The following is a 23,996-nucleotide window of genomic DNA, read 5'->3' as shown; positions in this document are numbered from 1 at the left end:
TGTACATGATATTCAACCTGGGGATTATGTGTATGTTAAGTGTTTTGCAGAAAAAACTCTGGAGCCACAGTGGGAAGGACCAATTCAGGTACTCCTTACCACTTTCACCACAATTAAAATCAAGGAGCAGAACGCCTGGACTCATCATACCAGAGTGAAGAAGGCTCATAATTCTCCATGGAAAGTCATGCAAGTTCAACCAGGAATTTTTCTCATGATCATAATTATAATCCAGGGATGGGAGAGTATCTCTTGCCAGGCAATAGTGATTGGCCTTGGTCTCAAGGTATCTGGCAGTATACTGGATCCATGGGGAGGTATTCTGATATAAAGGGTTTAAATCTGTTAACTGTGGTTATGCACGAAAATCAGGTATATGAAGACAAGAATGGGAAAAACAAAAGTTGTGGCAACTTCAGGGAACTGTTGGTGAGGTAATCAAAATAGGATGCCAAATGGTTAATGGGGCTGCCTATGAAAAAGCAAACAAAATAAGTGTCTCGGCCACCACTACTGATAAGCATGATGAAATTTGTACTAGTTCAAGTGAATTGGACTGTTGGTATACTTTTACATTAGTACAGAGTGTTGAGGTGGTTTGTCTTTGGGCCCAGGATACAATAGGGCTCTCATTCAAATTTAAAATAAATGCTATAGTTGGACCTATTACAACCTATGCCAGCACTCAGGCCCAAATCCAAACCACACCACCTAAACTTGAACCCAAAATTTATGAAACTGGCCCATATGTAATAAGGAACACAGATCAGCAACAATTGTTGTTTAACCCAGAATGGTCTCTCAAGCGTGTTAAACTGACAATGCAGATCAATGTTTCTGAAATTCAACCAACATTTCTCCTTTCCTACAAACATCCTTCAAACTTGRCTGAGGAAACAAGTGCCCTTCGGGGATAGAACAGGAAGGGACTTAACTGGAGTGTTTGGGACAGGATTAGGAGTTTTAAACAAAATTGATTCAGAGATAGGAGTGAATAAATTGGCCACCCTAACTAATGATTTAGTAAAATTAAGACAACCCCTGCAGTCTTCTCTCTTATCATTAGGGAGTGAACAGTGGCAAGTTTCAAAAGTGTTACCAAAATGGGAAGAAGTTGAAGAACAGGACCATGAATTAATAATAAATGCCCTTGGTATAGTCCAGGACAAAGTATCCTTAGCCCTTAGTTGTATACAGGCACAACTATGGACACAATCAGCAGCTGCCTTAATTATAAGAGAAGGTAGTGAAGGCACTTTTCCCATTGAAATTTGGAAAATTGTTTGGGACAATGCCACTGATCTAGAAAGAAAATTTCAATCTTGGTGGACCCTGGTAAACTTTACCTGTGACCCTGCTGCTAATATGGCCACAGCCTTTGTGCTCACTATACGTAATGCTACTGTCTACATTATCCACCCCATTGTTGCATTAGGATTAAACCATGAGAGAACAGTGCTCTATCCSTCTGAACATAGGGTATGGGCCCGGATGGTRGAGAAAAAGTGGCAAACTGTGAATTTAGAATCCTGTATTGCACGAGAACAACAAGGGTTTATCTGTGAAAGCAATACAATTGATGCCCAGGACATATGCCTTGATACGGAGCAAGGCATTTGCCACTTTGAAGTCCATCCAGATTCCAGTCAAAAGACTGTGCTTGTGTATATTGGTCAAGGTTGTGTGTGCTTAAGGACTGTTTGTGCTTCTATAAAGATAGATAGTGATAACATAACCTTAAATGTTAAGAATTATTCTAATTTTTGTATCTGTAATTTTCTTAAGGTAATTGGGTGTGACTTTTCGTATTTAGCTCCAGTTGTATCCCACCAATTGATAAAGTCTAATTACACTATGTACCACAAGTTGTCACCCATACCTATTGGAATGAACCTTCCATTAAAAAGACAATTAGTAAAGCATCAAGACCTGATTGAAATTTTGAAAGAAATCCAGGAAAATGGAAAGAAAACTTTAATTACTATACATCATGACTCAGAAAAGGTAAGCAGAATCTTGCAAAGGGCAAGACAAGATGCAAGTCATCACTGGTGGGATGTGCTCTTTGGGTGGTCACYTACTGCAACTGGTATTCTAAATACACTWTGTCACCCTATTRTTGTTCTTTTACTCTTAGTTAGTGTTAGCTTCGTTTCACCTTTTGTGTTATTTGTTTGGAATTGGAGAATGTWACAACAAGTAGCGATTCTGACTTCTCTGTCAAACGCACATGGTAARGCATTGAGARACACCTTTCATAGAAGTTTATTAGAAGAAAAATGTATGTATTAGTAAAAGAATTTACTAATTTTATAGAAAAGGGGGGAATGGTGCAGGGAAGTTAAAAGTTACAGGATTACTTATTAGAAACTGCTTGCTAGACAGTGTATATTGCTTACTTAACATTGATTGTGTTTGTCAAAGCAGAATGAGAAGTAAAAGATTATTGACAAAAGCAGGGACCGTGACCCAGCTTGTGTTCATGGAAAGCCTATGGTGGCTAAAACCAGAGTTGTTGTTTGGACTTGGGCCAGGGACTCAGAGAGCATGTGCAAGAGAGAAAGGTGAAAAGTTCAAGACAAGAGGATGAGTATTTTACTTCCTCCTGGACCCCCGGAGTCCACTACCARATAACACCGCGYAGGCGTGAGCACATGGAAATTACTTTTAAACTCATTATAATACAAAGCGGGTATAGGTCATGCATTTGCATAGGCAAATTGCGAAACTTGGTGAATGTGTAACATGTAACCAGATATATACCAAGAGGAACCTATGCAGGGGTGTGGGCRGCTTTGAGAAGTATCTCCCGCTCACCCAGYGCTGCAATAAACATACCTRCTTCACAACTTAAAATTATGTAAGTTGCGGAGTCTTGCTCAGATCATTTTTGGATCACTAGGGTCTGGAATATCCCTTGGGACAGTTGTAGCTCACCATCCCATCCTTGTTCCCTCCCAGCTTCATGTGCACTCCCAGCCTGCTCACTAGTAGGACTGTGTGAGGAACAGAAAAGCCCTTGATGCTGAGTAAGTRCTGCTAAGCAGTAACTAAAGCATCTAAGTGTTACCAACACTGTTTTCAGCACAAATCCAAAACACAGGGACATGCAAGCTGCTATGGAGAAAATTTACTTCTATCACACTGAAAATCAACACAGCCTTGCAGCTCTGTAGACTGTGTACTTGCTCCTTGGTGTTACCAATGTGCCTTTTTCTGTCAGTGCAGTCTGGAACTTCTACCGTTTGAGTGTGGGAAGAGTGTTTTGAAGCTCTCATTGGCTGCTTGAAATAGATGTTTGTTATGATCTTGTGACTTTTTTTCCTGAGGTTCCCTTTCCTTTTTTCAGTACTACTACTTCAGATGGTTTTGCAACAAAACTGTCCTGTTGTTTTGAAACAACAGCATGCAGGCATAGGGGCTGAGCAGGACTTCATGTGTAACTGCCACTCAGTTTCTAGGAGGCACTGTAAGGGCAAGCCTGAGAAAGGAGAAAGGACAGTCTGCTTGCATGCAAGGAAAAGAAACGCAAACAGCCTTCAGGGATGTGGGAGCCAATGAGCAGGRCAACTGTGAGAGGTAGTGGTTGTGGTAAGCCTCAAAAAGGAGCCTCTAGTTAGTAGCTAGCAAAATAACTTATGCACTGAATAGTCTGCTCAGATGGTGAAGATGTAGAACAAGAAAAGAGAATGATCTGTTAGAGGTGAAAAAATATTTTTCCCAAAAGTGCTGCTATGGAGCAATTAGCTCATTTCTTCTTGTCAGACACAGAGATGATGGGCAAGTGCTCTTGTGAGTAGGTATTACCATGATCAGCTCATACAAGGAACTCTGGAGCTTTTCATTTGAGAGGGGACTGAGAATCCTGGAGGACACAAGTTGCTCAGGTGTAAGTGCATTGCTTCAAACCAGGTGCTTATAGACTGTCCTGCTGAAGGAGGCCGTAGTGCTCAAATTTACTCTGTAATTTTGTGGTTTGTTGCTGTCTCAGCATCTGCTAAACCATCAATAATGATAGCATTCTTAAATATTAATAAAAAAGCCCAAGGCTGTGACTCAGCATAATCTGGCTTGGCTCCTTGAGTGCACCCTTTCAAGGCTGTGATCAGCAGTAAGTCAAAGTGAATGCCTTTAAGGACTTTTGTAAAGTCTTTTGAACTGTTGAGTTTAAATCTCTTTTCAGATGGTAGCAAACTTGGAAAGGATCTAAGACTGAGATCCTTTTGGGCTATYAAGTATCCCTGCATTAGAGAAACAGAAGAGTGTTGTGCCACCCGAAAACCCCTCTTTTCAAGTTGGTGAGGTTCCATCAGGGCTAAACTGCCAAAGCCAGTGACTCAAGCCTATAGAGGGGTTTTGTGAGTGCGAATGCATGACCTTTTGCAGTCACACTTGCACAGATTTTGCCAGCGYCTTTGTTCCCTCTGTTGCTGGCTGTTGTTGCTGCACAAGAGTGGACAAGAATGTTCTATGAACATTCTACCAGTTAGGAAGTGTCTGGGTTTGAAGCTACATTTAATGTCATGACATWCTTGTCTCATTTTTTCTTTGTAGAAGTAGGCTGTCTCTTTGAAATTCTGCTGCATGACTTTATTTTAGGATGGATTGAAACACAGTTGTTTTTTTTTTAATTAGTGTTTTGCTGGAATAGTGTCAGATCCAGGAGGATTAACCCTTCTTTTATTTTTGGTGTTAATTTTGGAGAGGAGTATGTGTTGTGTCTTGTGGTGTTGTAGTGTTYRGAAGTTCCTTGAAGTGTTGCTCTTGGCTGTGACTAAGCTCTTTCCACCAGCAAAATTTCCTTTGGAAGGCACTGCCACAGTGTGGGTGCATCACTGGACAGCCTGTGAACGTTTGATCTCCCGATGGTAAGGAGAGCTCTGCATTGGTTTGAAACTGGGATTCTGTCATTGTCYGTGTATCTCGTGGTTTGTGGGCRTTGCAACATCAGCTCTTGCAGTTCATTGCTATACTTGAGGGAAGAGGACATGGGATTCCCGCAGCCCATTTTGTGTTTCTTGATAACCTGTGGGATTGGCAGCGAGCTCAAGTTAGTATTCATATCAGCATGATCAAACATGGCAAAAACAACTTCTTTTACAGGGAAACTCCTGAAACTCTTCCCCATCATGTAATTTTTGTGATGATACAGGGGGTATTTGTTCAAAGCATCTGGATTCAGTCCCAATTCATAAGAGAGGAGGGGTGTAAGTCCTAAGTGCCTTAAGCCCAAAGCAGTACCATCTGTCACCTGTAGATATGTGAAGTGAAACTCCTTTTTTGCCTGCAATAAGATGGTGACCAGCCTGAGGATAGGTTTCCCAAAGAACATTGAAAGTTGCGAAAGCTGATCCCAGCTGATGATAGACCTGATCACCTACCTGTCAGCAGGCTTTTGATAGAGTGAGGCGATCTTCACTGAAGGTCTCCTAAATCCCCAGAGAACACCAGGTAACAGTAAAGGTTCTTCCCTTTAAAAAATTTGAAAATTACTCCATTTTTGCTTCATGACACTCCAGGCTTAAAAGAAAATCATGCCCTCATCTTCAGTCCCTCTCATGCCCTGATCCCAACCACTGAATCCTCTGCAGGTCTGAGATCCTTGTCATTAGTGCCTGGATAGAGCCTTGCCTTCTTCCATTCTTTCCACCCTCATTTCCTTGGCATCATGGCAGTAGCCCTTCCAGAAGGGTGCTTTTGCTTCCTTGATGATTCATGACCACAGCATAATTCTTGGATGGGTAATATATGTTCTGCTTTGGCACTGTGTAATTCCTTTCAAGTCGTTCCTTACAGAGTCAGGAGTGAGAGCCTTTTTGAAGAGTAAGGGGAGTTCTTTTGTCTGTTTTCTAGCCTCTGAATGGGGAAGATGTAATCATGGCTGCCTGCCAGACCACAGACCAGGGAATACTTAAATACCAGGATTCCTTGCGCTCCACTTTATTTATTTATTTCCAAGTGACCCTGATGTAACTTGTTTATTTTTAATGGGTTCAGATTTTCTTGAAGACCTTCTCTCTCCTTGTGCATTTGATTATTGGCTGTTACCTGGCAGCAAACAACTTCTGAGAAGATGGCTTCCAGCAGCTGTAGTTAGTATTTGGGAACAGTTTGAGGTACGCAGTACACAACTCCCAGCATCAAAGGGCCTAGCTCTGGTGCTGTGAAGGGCCATTCCTCTGCACGTTTGCACGGGAGGGGATTAACAGACATGTGCTACTAGTTCCTCCTTTCAGTCCCTTAAGCAGAATGTCACCATGATACAGGAAGACAGGGGACTGTTTTGAGGGCATTGTGTCAAAAAAACATCCTAAGGATTACTGAGGATTGATTGAAGAGATCTGATCTCTCATCCACACACAATCAGGCACACAAAAAAGTGGATAAAAAGTTCGCAAGGAAAATCCTTGTGCATAAGGGATATTTTTTAGAGTAATACATGGGAAATTCATCCGCCTGCTAAGTATTCTTTCCTGTTCAGTGAGAATGATGTTCTGTTGCTGTTTAAACCCTTATGTGAAATGTAGCTTTGTTGCATTTTGACTGGGATGGTTCCAACTCTCTCTGTTTCACAGCTCTCCCAATGTCAGTCTCACTTAAAGTGCTGCCTAGGAGCCAGAGGTAGGAGCTGAGGCAGGTCCATAGGACTTTAGATGGTGTTAGGCTGAACAAATCTTACGCCTTTTATGGGATTGAGAACATTTTGTCAAATGTGGCATTTCAAGTGTGAGTAATGGGGAGTCTGAGGGTGAAAAAAAAGACATAAATGAAAAGTGYTCCTCAATAGGCACTTTCAAGTTGTCAGGCTTGACTAGCTGTTAAATTAACTTGGTTTTTCAGGAGCTGTAGCAATACTAGTGAGCTGGTTTGATGGAGGCTAATCTAATGCTAAATTGTAGGTGCTTTCCTTGCAACTGTGGAACTGGTGAAACCAAGCGGTGTTCTTTTAATGATGCTATTGCTTTGTGTTCGAGCACAAATTGATGGTCACAATTGATGTGTTCTGTTGTTGTCATCTTCTTCCTGAGACAGAAGAAAAAGACCCTGCCATTATTCAGAAACTGAGACATATACACTGCCTGCTTAAAAATGCTCCTTCTTATTACTTAATTTTTAAAAATCTTCAGAGTACAATAATAGCATTAAAAACATTACTGAAGAAAATGTGCTGATTTTAAAATGCCATGAAGAATTAGAATTTTTTTCACTTTTGAAAATACTAAAAGGTATTACTAGAAAAGTAGAGTRGGAGTTTGTTGGGGCTTAACTGCAGTTCCCTTGTAACTGATTTGGGTCAATATTTAGAGAAAGAGGAATATGTTTATTTTTGGCACACRTAAAGGCTATGTGTGTTTTGCTGGGAAAAAAAATAACACTTCTTAAATTTAAAACTTTTTAAATTTAAAAGCATACCTCCACTTTCCATAGTAATTCTCTTATGTTAATATGGGATTAAGATATTAATTCACTTAAATTTCTATGAGCCTGTCAGTGCAGTGCACTCTAAAATGTTGGGGGGGAGCGGGGAGAAGAAGTAGAGGAGGAAAAGCAGAATATCAAGAACTTGGTCTTTCGTGATTCATGCCAACTGTAAAGTAATGTTAATTTTTTCYCAAGCCTTGAAACTGTACTTGACAGTGGAATTGTGACTATGCTTTTAATATTTTTCCTTTGTTTATTTTTTTGGCCTCTCCAGGAAGTGATTCGAGTAATCCTTGGAAATCTTGATGATTTACATCCATTTTCTACAGACCACTTCACTATCTTTCCATGTATCCTTTCTTTCCCACTCAAAAAAAGATTCAATGGCAACATTGGGCATTGCCTAATTCAATATTTATATGTTGGAGTGTGCAGATCTTTAGCTGGAGTAGGACTACTTTGATCTTTGCAGTTTGACATTGGCTGAAGGTATTCTGACCACCTCCTCAGGTGTTGCCTTCAGCAGAGAGCTGATGTGACAAGAATGTTTTGCTGTGTTTTCATCCAAATGCCCCTGCATTCCAAATTAGGTGTAGCCAGAGCAAATGAAGATGTATGTAAAGCGTCAAGAAGCCCACCTTACGGGCTTGCAAGCACAGCCATTGTTCCCAAAAGTTCGTAGAATGTAAAACACTCCTTACAGGCTCAGCAATGCTTGCCCATGGGTAGTGAAGCTCACAGTGCTGCTCTTGCGAGGTCCCTCAAGGTTAAACCACCATGAGCCATTGGGGATGGAGGGTAGGAGCAAGTGTGATTCTCTGCTCATGTCTCCACAGAGATGGCTGAGAGATGCAAAAAGTACCTCACAGAGTGAGCTTTACATGGAGCAGTAGTTGAGCTGGGCTAATTGGAGGTCCAGGGAAGCTTTTGAACACACAAAGCCTGCAGAATTGCCATCCAGTTATCCTGGTCCCCTCTTCAGTATACCTCTTTGAAGCCTAGAAACAAATGTAAAGCAAATGTCATCCACACAGTAGTCACCTTACTGTGCTTATCCCCCTCACTCCTGTGGGACTAGTCAGCAGATCTTTCTCATCTTCCCTGAAGTTTGCAGAGTCATTGAGCTGCTGTCAATTGGCCTGTTGTCCACAGACAGTGCTGTAAAAGCTCTGTGCAATTGCACAGCATAGTCATGCAGAAGCTGATACTTGAATATTGGCATGTACAGGTTTTGAGGAGTGTAGTTTCCTGGGGTTTCACTTTTGATGTATGTGTAAGTGCTGAGACATTTGAGATTGGATTATTCTAGCTAGCTGTACTAGAGGCTCCTCCATTTCCTAGGTGTTTTTTCCATAAGAATGCACCAAGACTGACCTTCTTTTTTTTCTTCTGCCTTATGCAACTGGATAGAATTTAGCCGTGTCTACTACATAGTCTACAGATTATTAATTTAAATCAACAATAATTTGATTAAAGAAATTSTAACTGTTAAGATTTCTGTTGTAGTTGCTGTAGTGTAATGGATAAAGAAGAAGTTACTCTCCTGAGCCTCTTGCTGAAGAGAAAAGTAACTCAGTTAAATGATAGGGTTTTCCAGTCCTATTGGTGTGTTAGCTTTTGGATCAGATCTGGCATCACCTTCTGTGATTCTGAGTGCCCAGGAGTAATGAACACCTCCAAGGCATTCCCTTCCTGTCTGGAAAGACTGCATTATGCCTCCTAAGAGCAGGCAAAAATGAGACCATCCTCTTTCTCTGTCCAAAGCAGGTTCATACRACACAGCTTATTCCTATTACTGTCAAGAAGAGAGCCAAGAACATCACTACACAGGGGACACCCAGCCCAACCAATGTTACTGGTTTGCTTCTCTAAAGCTCAGCCAGTTTTGCCTGTGTGTTGAGGAGCATTTGGTTCACAAACTTGTATTTCTAGAACTTGTAAGTCCATCCAGATGCTCAGCCATCAATGTGAGAGAGATGTGAGAAGCACATCTCTCTTACGAGAGAACTGTGAGCTCAGAGGCCTGGCATGGGGAGTTGTCTTGCAGTTAGTGTGTCAGGTTTCTCTCTGTAGAGTGACTCTATTAATCAMCAGCTATGAGTCCTTCAAGCCAAAATCAGGTGATTTCATTCCTTAAAGGAACTGATTGTATCGATGTTTCATCATCTTCCATCCCTGGCATGTTGGTTTCCATGAGCAAAGGTGGACTAACATTATTCATTTCACCTGTTCCTCCCTGAGATCAGAGGTGTGTGAGGGGACTTATGTCCACCATTTGCTCTTCAAGCATGAGCTCCTCAGTGTCAGAGCTGCATTTACGTGAAAGAATGGCTGTAACTGTGTTGGTTGTCATGTCAATTACCTTTTTCCCCCCATTTTGAACTGTAAAGTAAATTTAATGATGCTGCTTCTATGAATCCAAAGCTTTTCCAATTTTTAAATAAAAATTTAAAATAATTCCTTTTTACTTAGGAAAACAGCTGAAGGGCTTTTTATTCACAGATTTGGAAGAGCCTGGCATGTTTTTTTTTGCAGGAGGATGTCAGGACTGAAGGCAAACTCAGTTAAGGGAACAGAACACTAATAATACAGGTGACTGATGCGGCAGTGTTACCTGGATAAGTGTTTCTGTATTGTATTACTGATGCGGTTTCACAAGTTCATAGTAACAGGTTGTATTCGCTCCCTTGTSCACATGTGCAGTGTGCTGTGGCTTTTGAAGCTTTAGAAGACRTTGTCAGGTAGGACTCATGCTCCTTTGAAATGTTAGCACTGTGTTTTTAAGTCTTACCATTCTTCTCAGATTTGAGTAAATGGGAGCGAGTATCAAAGATGAAATTCAAACATAAGAATGTCCATCTTGTGCCTTATCCCTACATTTGCACATYGTATCTAGAATTGAACTAATTTCATTAAAACATACCTTGTGGTAAGTCACTGTGGTTATGTTTGGGTAATTTCTGGAAACATCTATGACCTGTGTCTTGCTTTTCTCTCTTCCTTCACCTACTACATATATGAATCAGAGAGAGCAAAATGCATGTGCCATGACCTTACCATGAGTTTGAAGCAGAGCATAAGAGAGTGTTCTTCATTGTCTCATATTTATTTTTTAAAATTCACCGATTTTCCCATGGTCTTTCCAACCACTGCTGACTCTTCAGTTGGTATTTTTATGAAGCAGTGCCTAGTGGCTCCCAACCTTCATTTTTTAATGTCAGTCATTGGGCTGGAGCCAGTACATACATGTATATGGAACACATGTTTTTCATTTTTGAGCTTGACTATATTTGTTGACATTGAACATCACACTYTTTGTTGGTATTTTCCTAAAGAAAGAATGGATTAAAAAATATACATGATARAAATTATGGTAATAATGTCTTTTTTATAATTAGCAAATGTTTTCACCTCAATAATGTCTTGTTTTCCRGGTTTTCTATGAATTCTCTGAACAGCCTCAGGCCACAGCTAAGGCCTCTGTGAGGCTCTGTGGGAGATTCTACATTTATAGTCCTCTGTTATGAAAATTGAATATTCTTACTATTTGCTATTCTGATTACCAGGCTCTGAAAAAAAGTTGCTGATTTTTTTTGACTGCTTAGTTGTTGCCTTGAAARGCCAGTTTTTAATAATGACACAGACACGGTTAAGGGCATAAAAAGGGTTTTACCTCGGTATTTGGGATCCCAGGTGCACAACTTGATGGCAGAATGCACACTCGTGTATAGCACGGATACAAGTTTTATAGGTTTCAGGAATTAGCATATCTATCTAGGGTTCACCAATAAGAAACTTCACAAATGCAGTAATGTCCCCCATTCTAATGAATCCCCCCAAGATGAGGCCAGAGCCCAGTTTACACAAGATGTTCTGGACAGAAGGCTTCCCCCAAGGCTGGAGCCTCGGGTTTAAGATAGCACAGGGCACACTGACTCCTTCCTCAGGATGTTTGGTCTCTCTGCCCAGCAGAACTCCTAAACTAAGCTGGAATATCAGGCTTCAGGAATTACAAGCATGTGGGCTAAGGGGTACAGGCGGATGCATAGAGGGTATAGAAAACATAAAAAGGAAAAGCAAAAATCATCAGGCATCATAGCAGATAATGTGATCTTTATAAAATGGCCAACTAGTAATTTTTTAGTCTTGCCCATTTTCATTCCCTTTCAAACATCCCATGTTTGGATGCAAAAACTTGTRACCATGGGGAGTGCACTCACTTAGCTGTACACTGCTCCAGTATTTAATTTACTTCTCCAGACAGCTGTACATCATTKCTATTCTAAAATTATAAACAGTGTAAGACACTGTCACTTTCAGACTTGATGTCTCAATTTTTTTTTTGGTGGGGAGTTTTCTTCAGGGAAGTATATGTGAATCCCATATGTACTAKAGCTGGCCAGTATTTTCTAGAGACTGTATTCCAGGTGTCCTTGCATCTGGTGCCCAAAGCATAATGAGAWGCTAATTGTTCTTCAGACCTTTCTCTTCTGAAGACACCTTTGACTTCTCCAAGAAAAGCAATTGCCCCATCCCATCAATATCTTGTGTTCATAGCTAGGAATTCTGGTTCAGAAARAGCTGTATTTGAAAGTTTTCTGTTTCAGCATATCATACGCAGGTGCAGACTCTTTCTCAATAGTTTATCTTGTTCCAGGAAGATGAATTGCAGTGCAAAAATGTACTTTTGAGTTGGGTAAAGAAAGTCCAGTATAAATATTCACCAAGTTTTATACCTCTGTTACAGGTAAAGAATTAAACAAGAGCAGTGATGAGCTTGTAAGTTGTGCATTTAGTTTTGTTGTTTAWTTTATATTCTAAGTATTCTTGAGAAGCAGAATGTAGGTATTTAGGCAATGCTAGAGTTCTGCCTCTAGGAGTTTTAGTCAGTCAGTGTAAAGTGGCACTGAATTCTCACCTAGAACCATCCAAGGGGAGAGAAGTTCTCCTGGAAGTTGCACTGGCCTTGGAATGCAGTCCTGTATCAGGACYTGAGAGCCTGCTGCTTTCAGTTCTGTGGAATTTCTGTGAGCCTGACTGAGTGAGCTGTCCAGTGTTTTCTTCACTGGAAGAGTCTGTGAGGTTGATATTGYTGAGTAATTAAGTAGTTCCCTAGGTACTGTATATGTGATAAACAGCAAAGTTAAGCTTATTTGGAAGTTTTTGTGTAATGAGAGCTCAGGGTAGGTTTATTTTCAGTATGGGTAAGTGTCTGAAGATGGAGTGAATTAATGAAGAATAATTCAAATCCAAATTCCCCCMAGGAATTTTTATGTCTCTGCATTCCTGCTACTTATGTTACTTGACATTCCTCTGAAAAATGGAGCCTATAGGAAGTCCTATAAAGAAACACTTCATTTAAAACCATTGAGCATAATACTCTGGCTGACCTCCCAGTGCTCATTTTAATCCTAGATCCTTTTTTTTTTATTTTCAGTGTATGAGCAGGAACATTTTTTGCAAAATATGAATGTATATTAAGTGTGAATTTTGTTTGAAAATAGAAAAGTCAAAATCAATTGTTATCAATATAAAATTTGCAATGTATTGAAGGTCAAGAGAAGAAATGGAATGTCAGAAAGCACTGCAGTGGAAGAAGAAGTGAAGAGGAGGAGAATGGAAGTCAGAGCTGAGACTTAGTGCCCACAATCATGTATGGACAGGTCAGTTGCCCCTGAAAGAGTCTCTCAGGACACATATTAGTATTTTTATTGTCTCTTGTACCTTCCTCATGTTTCATTTCTGTGCAATCCTATTTCCCAGTTTTCTTCTTCCTTCTCTTCCATAGGTTACACAATCTAAGCATCATTGCTCATACTGAGAAAAAAGTGGTCCTATACTTTCCAAGTTCCCATACTATTGACCAGAGCTCTGTCCTGTTTAACTCCTCTGTGTTCACATGACCTTTTGAGTCACAGTGAGCTGGTAGCTCAGCAGCCAGACAGAACAGTGCACTGGCTTACACACCTGAGCCTGGGACAGCAAGGGAAGAACTGGAACCAGTTTTCTACCTGCCTCCCAGCCTGCTCTGTTGAGCCAGCTGATGAATGTTGCCCTCTTGACTTGAGGCTGATCGCAAAACTCACTGGAACTCACCCAAAACAAGTTCCCTTRGGTCTTGAGTAGAATCTGAGGGTGGAACAATCATAACTGTGKAGTTGCAGTGCATGACCACAGTTCTAGTCAAAAAGCTTTTCCTTGTGTTCAAATTTAATTTCATGTTTTACAATTTGTGCCCTTGGCCTCTTGTCCTGACATAAGACAAGAGGGCTCAGAAAAGCCTGACTCCCTGTTTTTCGTTCCCTCTGATAAGGTGTACATTGATAAGATCCCACACAAGCCTTCTCCAGGCGGAACAGCCTCATCACTCAAAGCCTCTCCACTTAGAAAAAGTTCCCCAATCCCTCATCGTGTTTGCACCATGGCCCTTTGCCGGGTTCACCCCATTAAGTACCAGTCATGTACTGGGGTGTCCAGTCCAGACAGGACACACAGAGGAGCCTCAGGAGCCTTGAGCAGAGGGGATATATCACTGCTTGAAGGCAGTGATTTGKCAGAACTCTGCCTAGTTCAGCTCAGGGTGTTGCTGGGCACCTTCAGCATGAGGGTACAAGGCTGACTTATGGCTAACCCTGGGCTTAATTCTTGACTACCTCTCAGGGACCCAGTGTTTGTCACAGGCTGGCAGGCTTCTTTCTTTATAGAGTATATGTTTTTAAAAAKAAGTAAATGTGTATCTGTACTGAATTCTCACAAGTATGTGGCAAACAGTTCTAGATCCGTCAGAGGTCAGAAGTGTTTATGCTTACCTTTCCTCTCCATGTACAGACCATGTTCAGTCCAATAAGGCAACCTTGTTGCCTTGCATCCTACCCAATTCCCAAATGTGTTTGATGCACAGATATGAACAAAGACTGAAGCCAGTTCTTTTCCTGCTCATCCAAATGTAGTCCTTTAATCCCACCCCCTGGCTTTTTTCTAGYCATGGTACTGTCAGAAATGAGGGAGGATGAGCCCATTCAGAATGCTTTTTAATTTCTTTTGGCCAAGACACAAGTTGTAGATTAATAAAATACAAGGTCAGAAAGGGCTRTTTCATAATCCAGTCTGGAAGTTCTCTCTAGGTCCTGTATCTTGCTGCAACAGTTATGATAGAACAATTGGTAATTCTTAAGTGTATGCTTGAGTTCAAAATCAAATTGGTAACATTTGCTTCAAGCCTTCTGTCGGTTTTTTTCCAGTTACACTGTTAGACTGAAGAGCTCATTCAGGCTGAGCATCTTCCCTGCCCCAGGAAGGAGTGTGTCTGCTGTAGTGAGATCAGCTCTTTTGTCTTCTCTTCTTTCTSGACAAGCTCTTTTGCTCCCAAATTCTCTTGGRGAATTTGGGTTTTCTTGGGGTGCTACTGAATGTTGAGAAAGCAGAATCTCCAAGTGACATTCCCAGTGATACTGATCACCTCAATTGAAGCTGGGATTGTTTTTCTCCACATTCTCTTCATACTTGCCTATACAGAGTTTCCTCTCCTATTTTAATGCTCCATGACCAAGTCTTACAAGACCTTTCTATTGTTCTTTGCTACCTGCCTCTATATTGTATTCTGTCTTAGGAGAAAAGCAAAATAAGTGCACATTTTCATTTTTTAAGGAAAACTGAAGCATGAGTACAAATATAGATTAAAGGTATATATCTTGTTGAGCAGAAGTACTAAAGTCTTGGTTTGTAGTGAATTGCTTGGAGTAACTGTTTACAAGATTGCTTCCTTTTTTTGACTTCTTGKACAGTCAATTTTTACTTCCTTATCTTCAGAACTGAAGCTGACTCTGTTCATATGACAGTCCTGTCATATTAGATGCCCCTTTATGCAGAACTCCATGAAAAGCCAACGGTGGGTGCTAGCATCTTGACATTGGCTTTGCTGTGACCATGTGCCATTCCCCACCAGYGTCCTCTCTGCTGATGGTCATGCAGGCATCACCATGTTTCTGAAACAGTGTTCCTGTAACATGACTTTTCTCACTATGGCATGGCACCAGAAGGCAGATTCATGACAGGACTGTTCCAGAGGGATTGGCCATTGYTCTGTAAAGCCAYTGTTCTCCAAAGACCATGTTAGGAGGAGAAGATTCTCTTTAAGCCCACAAGCTCCAAGGCTGCTCTGATAGAGATGCTCTTAAGCACACCCTAATGCCCATGTCCTCCTTGCTATTGCACATCCTCCTAAATGCACTTCATCCATTTGCTGGATACCAATCCTAAATTTAGTTCAAATCCCTGCCACGCTATCACCTTCCTGGCCTTTTACCCCTCTCTAACTCTTTGCAAGAGAGTCTTTTCCAAAGAGGCAAACACATTTCTTTTGAATTTGCCCACAAAGGAAGCCCAAAACTTTCAGAACAGGGTTTTTGATAGGTTTGTTGGGTTTTCAGGATTGGAGGAAGACTGCTTACTAATTCCTTGGGAGCATTCAGTAAAGGATAGCTTCTCTAAAACAAGCAGGTTTAGTTGTCTCTAAAATTTGTATCCCTTTGTTTCCYTCCTCTGCTTACCTTTGCAGTATTAATGACAGGTTTCTACACATGCTGTCTCTGGCTTCTTTCCTCAGGTACTCAGACACTCTGTTGCTGAGATAAGAGTTATCTTCTGAAAGATGCTTTTTTATTCCCACTTTTCTATAATCAGTGTCTCCAGAATTCCTCTGTTGCTGGTATAATTTTCAAGACATTAGAGTTCCTTGAAAGCTGGAGCTCCAGGTTAGCAGGTTGGACCCTGAGAATATGGCAGGTGACAGAGATCACGAAGCTCCTCTTGCGCTAACTAATGTGAGAGGGCATGTCTTRAGTGCTTTCCAGGCAAACTGGAGCCTGCGATGCAAAAATCAACTCAGTAAATACCACCTTGGGTGAGAAGAACCTTCTCCAGAACAGATGCTTGTGCTGTCATGACTTGTCCTTGAAATTGCACTAGTTAAGGCACTGTTATACTGAGAGGGATGTCTGGACAGAAACTGTTTTGCTGATGAACACCAGATCACGTGTCACAAGTGCTGCATAAAATCACGGGCTTTTTTCTTCCTTACATGCATTTTTAGAATATGACAGCCAAGTACTTCTGTGTCATGCTTTCCATTTGGATTTTGTTGGAGTTTTTTTTCTTTTTTTTTTTTTTTTTTTTTTTTTTTTTATTCTGGATGAGAAGAAAGATTAGGTTTAGGATAAAAATATGTCAGTAGCTTCTGTATTTTATAATTTTTTTGGTTGTTCTTCCAAGACTCTTGCTCAGTTTATCAACAGTATGTGGCTTTGGTTTCAAACCTACCTGGTATTTTATGATGCTTCTCAAGAAGACCAGGGTCTCATTAAACAGGAAGGAAATCTSTCTACATAGTACATGTGKGATTGGGACATTGGCACTGGATWTGGAATGAGRAGCATAGAMGTACCACAGGCACATGACTGTTCAATGGATTGCATTTCCTGCTGTCACCTAAATGTCTCTCAGGCCTGTGATGGTGACATCTGATCAGGATGCATGTGGTCAAACCTGCCTGTCTTTCCACTTAGAGAGTGCACCAGTGAATGCCAAAGAAAGAGAACTCAACCTGTCACTCCAGAGAATTTTCCTAGCTTAGTTAATGCCCTCAGACTAAACTGCAAAGATCTCAGGCTATCAAAGGTTTGGAATCTTGTGTTAACATGAGCTTAGATGTGGCATTTGGGGACAGGGATTAGTGATGGCCTTYGCAGTGCAGGGCTAGCAACTGGACTAAATCTGACAGGGCTTTTCCAGTCTGAATGGTTCTGAGATTAGTGCAAGGGAAACACSATCAGGATCTATTGTTCTTGTAGGGTTTACTCTCTTAAACAAGCTTACATGCTGATTATGTTGTATTTTAATATGCTGATTTTGGTTTTTGTGGTACTTTGTGCTGCTGATCACCTTCCTAATGGTGATCCTTTGTGCTGCTGATCACCTTCCTGGCCCATCTCTTCCTTCTGGCACTTTTCATTTTTGTTCCTTCCAAGCTGTCTACCTCCCAGGACTATGTCTTAGAAGAGCTAATGTCCAGGGGTCTGCACTGTCTGGGAGCTGTTTTTTTTCCCACAGCTCTTCTGCTCATGTTTTTTGACATCTCTGTCTATTCCRTAGTGAATTACAGCTTTATGTTATGTCTGGGGGAGGAAGGTGTAAAAATCACTTGGTGAAGGAAGTCCTCATAGTAGCAGAAAAAAAGCCCAAATGAAATGACACAACAAAGAGTGTATATCTTGCTTTTTAATACTTTTAGGAAGCAAACAAAGAAACATCTGTATACAATGGAATTTAGCATTATGTAACAGTTCTTGGGTTCCTTTTCCTTTTAGAATTCCTCCAAAGCAATTGAGTTTGAGTTTAGCCCAGCATTCTTTACTAAAGACTGTAACCAAGTGAGTTTCTGTAAGTAAGGAATTCAGATTGGGGTCTTGTTCCACTGGGTATGCAGGGAGCGTGTAGAGAGCGAGGTTGTGGTTTTGTTCTTGCTGCTGTTTCTTACAGGGCAACCTGTGGAATTTCCCCTTGAACAAAAAAGAGTAGCCAGTCAGGGTAAGGGTGCAATGCAGCTGCTGCAGCAAATGGACGAAACAGGAAAGAAAGGAAACATGATGTCAGAAKGAAGAGGTCTTTCAACATTCTGGAGAAGGTACTAATCCTGTAGCAATGAGCAGATGCAATCCTGGCTCTGTCTGAGCTTGTGTCAGGGGTTCATTCTGGCAGTTCCAGGTGGTTCTCCATCATTTGGAAGGGTGGAGACATCTTTTCTGCGGTTAAACCAAAGTTTCCCAAGGCCATTTTATCTCATGGTAAGGGGCAGCATTCCCACTGAATGTTCCTCTTCTGAGCTGTCTTTGGGAAAACTCCTGATAAGAGAGGGTCACTGAACCTCGATCACAGCCCTTATACAAAGTGGCTTTTCTCAGCTGAGAAGTGCCAGCTAACAGGGCCTTCCTGGATGGACCTTCAGGCCCTTTAATATACATGTGACCTTTATCTGGCCACTGCACAAATCTGGACTTTGTAACTCTGACTCCCAAAGACACCATTTAAAATGGAAATCAGTGTYACTGTGCAGACACCTACTGGGCACTGCTGCCCAAAGAAGTTCTTGTGCTGCCAAGGCTGGATCCTGTGAGGCACCAGTTGGATATTGGCAGTTGCTGGTTTGTTAGTCGGTTTTTTGTTAGCGTTTTAAAAAATAAAAATGTTAATTGTAAAGTGTGACATTCSTTTAATGACAGAGACTAGACCATTAGTGCACAAGTTATTMATTCCTTCCTCTATTTTCTCAGTTTCCCTCTGTATTGTTTTGTASTGGCATTGTGTCTTTCTGTTGGACAGAAATTATCTTTTTCCCAATTTTTGGATAATTATTTTAAATCTAATTTGCCTTTTGTTATTGTTTCCCCAGCATCATCTTTTTGCCACTACAACATCTTTTTGGTGGAAAGAACTGACCTGAAAGTACTAATTGTTGTGGAAAGGTAGATTTGTAGTATGAATGTTGGGTTGCACTGTTTCTTCTGTAATTCAGCTTTTCACATTGCTTCTCTCAGCTATTAAATGCTTTAAATTAAATTCTACCTTGTCTACATATTCAAATTAGCATTCTGAAGATACTGGGTTAGAACAACGTGTTGTGTTTTTCTTCATGGCTTAGAACTTTTGGACTAGAGCAAGAAACTTTTAAGATTTTAATCCTTAAGTGTCATTAATTGTGAATTTCACACTAAGTGGTATTCTAATAAAACAAGCATCAGCTTGGAACTGTGTGTTATTTAAGACTTATCCATGCAGAAGATACTCTTTCCTTCCAAGAAGAAACAGAGGTTTCTAGTATTAGATGGACTCCAGTACTATGCTTCACAGCATTAAACAGGTCAAAATTATTGATAATACTTTGCATTACATATTGACACTACACTACAACTTGGGTAATTATTTATGCATTCAATATGTAATGGCATGAGGCTGGAAATGAGGATTTCAGACTTGCCAAGACCATGTTCAGGCAGCTTTTTGCAGTCATGCTTCTGCTTTTAAAATGAGCCACGCCCTGAGCTGAGATCCCTTRAGCATGTATCTGTACAGTACCAGTCTTACACAGAACACTGAGGGGTTGATACTGTACCAGGAGCAGCACACAGCTGTTTAGCTATGTCTCTGTGGTAACTTGCCTGGCAGGACAAGACTGTGCTCTGAATCAGATAGCGTTACACCTTGACTCTCTGGCTTTTTCCACCCTGGCCCACAGGTATCCACCCCCCATACTGACTGGTTCTGGCCTGGACTCTCCTCAGCAGTGGAACAATGTTTCCCCTCCAAGAAGAAGGGGACAGTTAAGAAACTGGTTCCATTTATCTTCTTMTCCTTAGTCCTTTCCACAAACCCAGGTCAAGGYTGAGTGCACCRAATCAATCCCTTCTGTGGGACGACTGCGCAAYGAGATGCACAGTTTGGGGGACCAGGAAATGGATGAAGGATTGATAACAAGCATAAGTAAGAGCATTCATGTCTGAGTTAATCTTTATCACTGGTTAGTTAGAAGACAACATCCCACTTCCCTGGGTCCCTTCCATAAAAAAGGACCTATACCAAGAGCGGGAAATGTGCAGCTTGGAGAAGGCTCAGGGGCCATTTTATCAATGTTCAAGTGCCTGGAGGGAGAGAGCTGAGAGGCCAAAGCCTGGGTCTTGGCATTGATACTCAAGGGCAGGCCCAGAGGCAGAAAGTTTGACCTGGAATACAGGAGGTTCCATTGCCTATCAGGAAACCCTTTGCGAGAGTGACCAAGCATGGCACAGGTTGCCCAAGGAGGTGTTGGATGCTTAAATATGGCCTGGGCAGCTGACTGTAGGTGAGCTTGCTTGGGCTAAGGCTTGGTCCCAATGGCCTCCAGAGGTCCCCTCTAGCTTTGGCCACAGTGTGATGGAATGAAGTGTTTCCTGCGAACATTTCCTTCCCTTTTTAAACTGGCTGTATCTTGACCTGKGAGTGTTTTCTCACATTTGCCTTTGTGACTGTCTCCCCTATCCCCTGGARGGGGTGGGTGATCGGCAGGATGGGGGGGTCACTTGCAGCMAGGGCCACCCCCYCCGCCCCTGAAGGGATTGCAACCTGCAGAGGAGCCAAGTGGGAGCACAGGCAAAACAAGACGCCACACTGTGCACAAACCCTGTCCCTTGGACCTTTTGGTGCTTGGCTGGTGGCATTGAATGTCACTTTCAGCTGTAAGGAGCAGGAGACAAGTCTGAGGGGAAGCTGAGCCTGGGAAAGGGCATGAAGGAAGCCAAATTGGTCTACTTGAAATGAGCATGTGTCCTGGGTAACTCAAAATGTTACTGTATTCCATATCTGTCTAGGCCCAGAACTGTTACTATCTCTTTAAGATCCAGCACCATGGCTGGAAATTGAAGTGCAAGGGCCGGGGGTTGCTTGGGTTCCTTTTAAAAGTTGGGGGTCTCTCAGGAAGACCCTCTTGCCTTGTGGTCTTTGCTCAAGGCAGAACCTTTGCTTTGGGGTCTTTTTTGTTTTTTTTTCTTTTTCTCCTCCCTTTTTGTTCCTCCCTTGCATCTTGGACTGCCTCAAGACAAATTGCAGGAGTGTGTTTTGGCAGTTGCAGCTAGAAAGAACAAAGCATTCCTGATTCAGTTTGAGTTGCCCATAGCAACTTTGAGGCCCAGTTTGATGGCCCAACTGAGGCAAAAAGGCACCAAGTCACCCCAGCCGAGCTGCTTTGCCTTGCCTTGTTTTGCCTTGCTGTTTTCTGCCACAGTGAAGACAATCTCTCCATAAGTTCTAGCCCTTTGCTGCGTATCAACTGCCAGAATGAGACAGCTGCCTTTGCTGATGGAGTTGCCACCATCAGAGAGATGACTAGGGAGGAAGGATGACTCCATTTTCCTTTTGTCTCCCTACATGAAGTTGCCYGTGCCAGATGCCATCTTGAAAGGTGGGAGTATCCCTGCATTTTAGGTTTGTCTCTGTTCCTGTGGACTTTGTGGGATTTAGCAAATTTGTATCTAGTGATTATTTACTGTTATTTTTTGCCTGTTGCTGTTTTCCTTCTTAGTAAACTGCTTTTTTTTTCACTTATATTTACTCATATTTAATTTCTCCTTATTGGTGGAGAGGGATTGATTAAAACTATAAGGGAAGGCAACTCATTCCAGAGTGTCTACCTCTTACATTGTCTTAAACAAGACAGCATGATTCGGGTGTGCCTCCTCTGGGGACTGWGAYGCTGTCCAACATAAAGGAGCACCATCGTCCCTGAGGTCAAACACMTCCTGGGCAGCCTGGAGCTGGTCATTTTTCAGCTCAGACACAAAGGGCTAAGCTTTACCTGGTGATATTTCCCCACTCCCTGGCTCCTGTCACAGCAGAACATTGCTTAGYTCCATCCCAGGGCTTCAGGTTTGTCCAGTACYTTTCCTGTAAATTCACCTCCAGGCAGGGTCAGCAGGGATTATCACCTGGGGTGCTAGATGTGCATCCATCTTGGAAAATCATTTTAAGTGGTAAAGAAATTGGTATAATAAAATCTAAATAAAAATGTTTTACTTTAACTAGATGTCACATAAAAATCGCAGATTGCTCAAACCCTTAATGTTCCATTATTCTGTCAGTGCCTGACATGGTTTAGGAATGGTACTGCCTATTTTAGTGCTCCCATTGACAGTCTCCAAACCATGCTGCCGCTCTTTGCTCCCCACCACCCTCTTCCTCCCCCCCTGTAGTGGGATAAAGAGAAGAATTGGCTCAAAAGGTAAAGGTCACYAGTTGAGATAACAATTTACTGAAAGCAACGAGATAAGAAAACAATAACAAAAGTGTACAAAAAAGAGGGAGTGATTCACATACAAAATGSTCACCAAACAGCTTGACCTAAACCGACTGCAGCTACACCACTGAGACTGCTCCCTCCAGTTCAGAACTGGCATTGCCTGATTACTCTCTCAGCCACCTTTTCTCAGCTGGAAGATACTCCTTRTCTCCAGAAGCGACTCCCTTCACCCAGTCCCCAGCAATGATGTGAGGTGATACAGAATAACCTGTGGGTGCTGGACRTGCCCCTTCTGGCTACTGCAAAAATTAGCTCTGTCCTGACCAGAACTAGGACATTATCCACCCCTYATTCTATACCATCTACATCATGTAATTTCCATAGTCAATAGCTTCCCCTCCAAGATGTCTGTTGAGTTAATTTAATCCATGGCTGTGTGTTCTGTCCATCCTAGATATATTCCAGGACAGGAGGGCTGGTGTGCTGTCAGCTGGTTGCAAGCCAGGAGCTAACAACTGGTGTATCTGGAACCGTCCATTCTTATTGATGGTAGTTATGGCACACACTGGCAGTGTCATTCAGTGATCATTATTATACAATTCAACATTGCAGACTGTTCTCATTCAAAAATCAAATCCCCTTGAGAGCCACATAATTTTTCCCTGTCTTCCTGCCCACCAAGTGCAYCCACGTCCTTGAGCAAAAACAATCCAACGGGTGKGTTTGCCTTTCCTTGAGGCAGGACTAATCCAAATTGTCTTCCCTAACACACATCTCATATGCACCACAGGGACTTTATCCCCTTCTATGGTATGTGGAGGTTCTGAYTGGGCAGGGCCATGTTGATTGGTAGAGCCTCTAGTGTTTKTTCCAAGTCAACACCTGCTTCACATTTGCCTAATGTAGATCCCAATGTGTGAAGATTCCATACTCATTGCTTTCAATGTTTTCTAACAGTCCATTGTACAATTCAGTTTTCCCAGAAGCTGGTGCATGGCAGAGAATATGATACATTCACTCAATCCCATGCTCTCTGGACCAGGTATCAATGAGTCCCATTATCCAACTCAGTTCTTTCCRGGRGACTATGTCACCRTTGGACATGTTTTTGAAGGCCCAGGATGGTGTTCTGGGAAGCAGCATGAGGCATAGGGTACATCTCCAGCCATCCAGCGATTGTTCCCACCATTGTCAGCACATAGCACTTGCCTTGGCAGGTTTGAGGGAGTGTAATGTTATTGATCTGCCAGGCCTCCCCATATTTGTATTTTGACCAGTGTCCCCTCACATCACATGGATTTTACCTGCTTGGGCTGCTTGATTGCAGTGCATGTTTCACAGTTAYGRATAACCTGGAAGATGGTGTCCATGTTCAAGTCAATCCCTCAATCATCACRCCATCCACATGTTGCATCTCCTCCCTGATGGCTTGAGCTTTGTGGGCCTGTCAAGTGAGAWATAACTCTCASTTGTGTTGCCAGTCCAGACCTACCTGAGACACTTTAATCCTGACAGCACGATCCATCGATCTGTTGTTGCAATATTCTTCAGTAGAGTGACTCTTGGGTGTGCGTTCATCTGCGTGATGGACTTTTATAGTGGATTCCTCTACCTGGGCAGTGGTGTCTTGCCACAGTTTGGCAGCCCAGATGCATTTTCCTTCTGCACTGCCAACTGATCTTTTTCCATTGGTCCAGCCACCACCCACAAGTCAGTATAGAGGTAGAGCACTGGCCATTTCTGTCCTTCATAT

The sequence above is a fragment of the Malurus melanocephalus genome, unplaced genomic scaffold (genome assembly GCF_030028575.1).
Source record: "Malurus melanocephalus ecotype Western Australia unplaced genomic scaffold, MMel_1.1 scaffold_237, whole genome shotgun sequence".
Taxonomy (NCBI): domain Eukaryota; kingdom Metazoa; phylum Chordata; class Aves; order Passeriformes; family Maluridae; genus Malurus; species Malurus melanocephalus.
The sequence above is the reverse complement of the archived record's forward strand: the minus strand, read 5'-3'. Positions refer to the sequence as shown.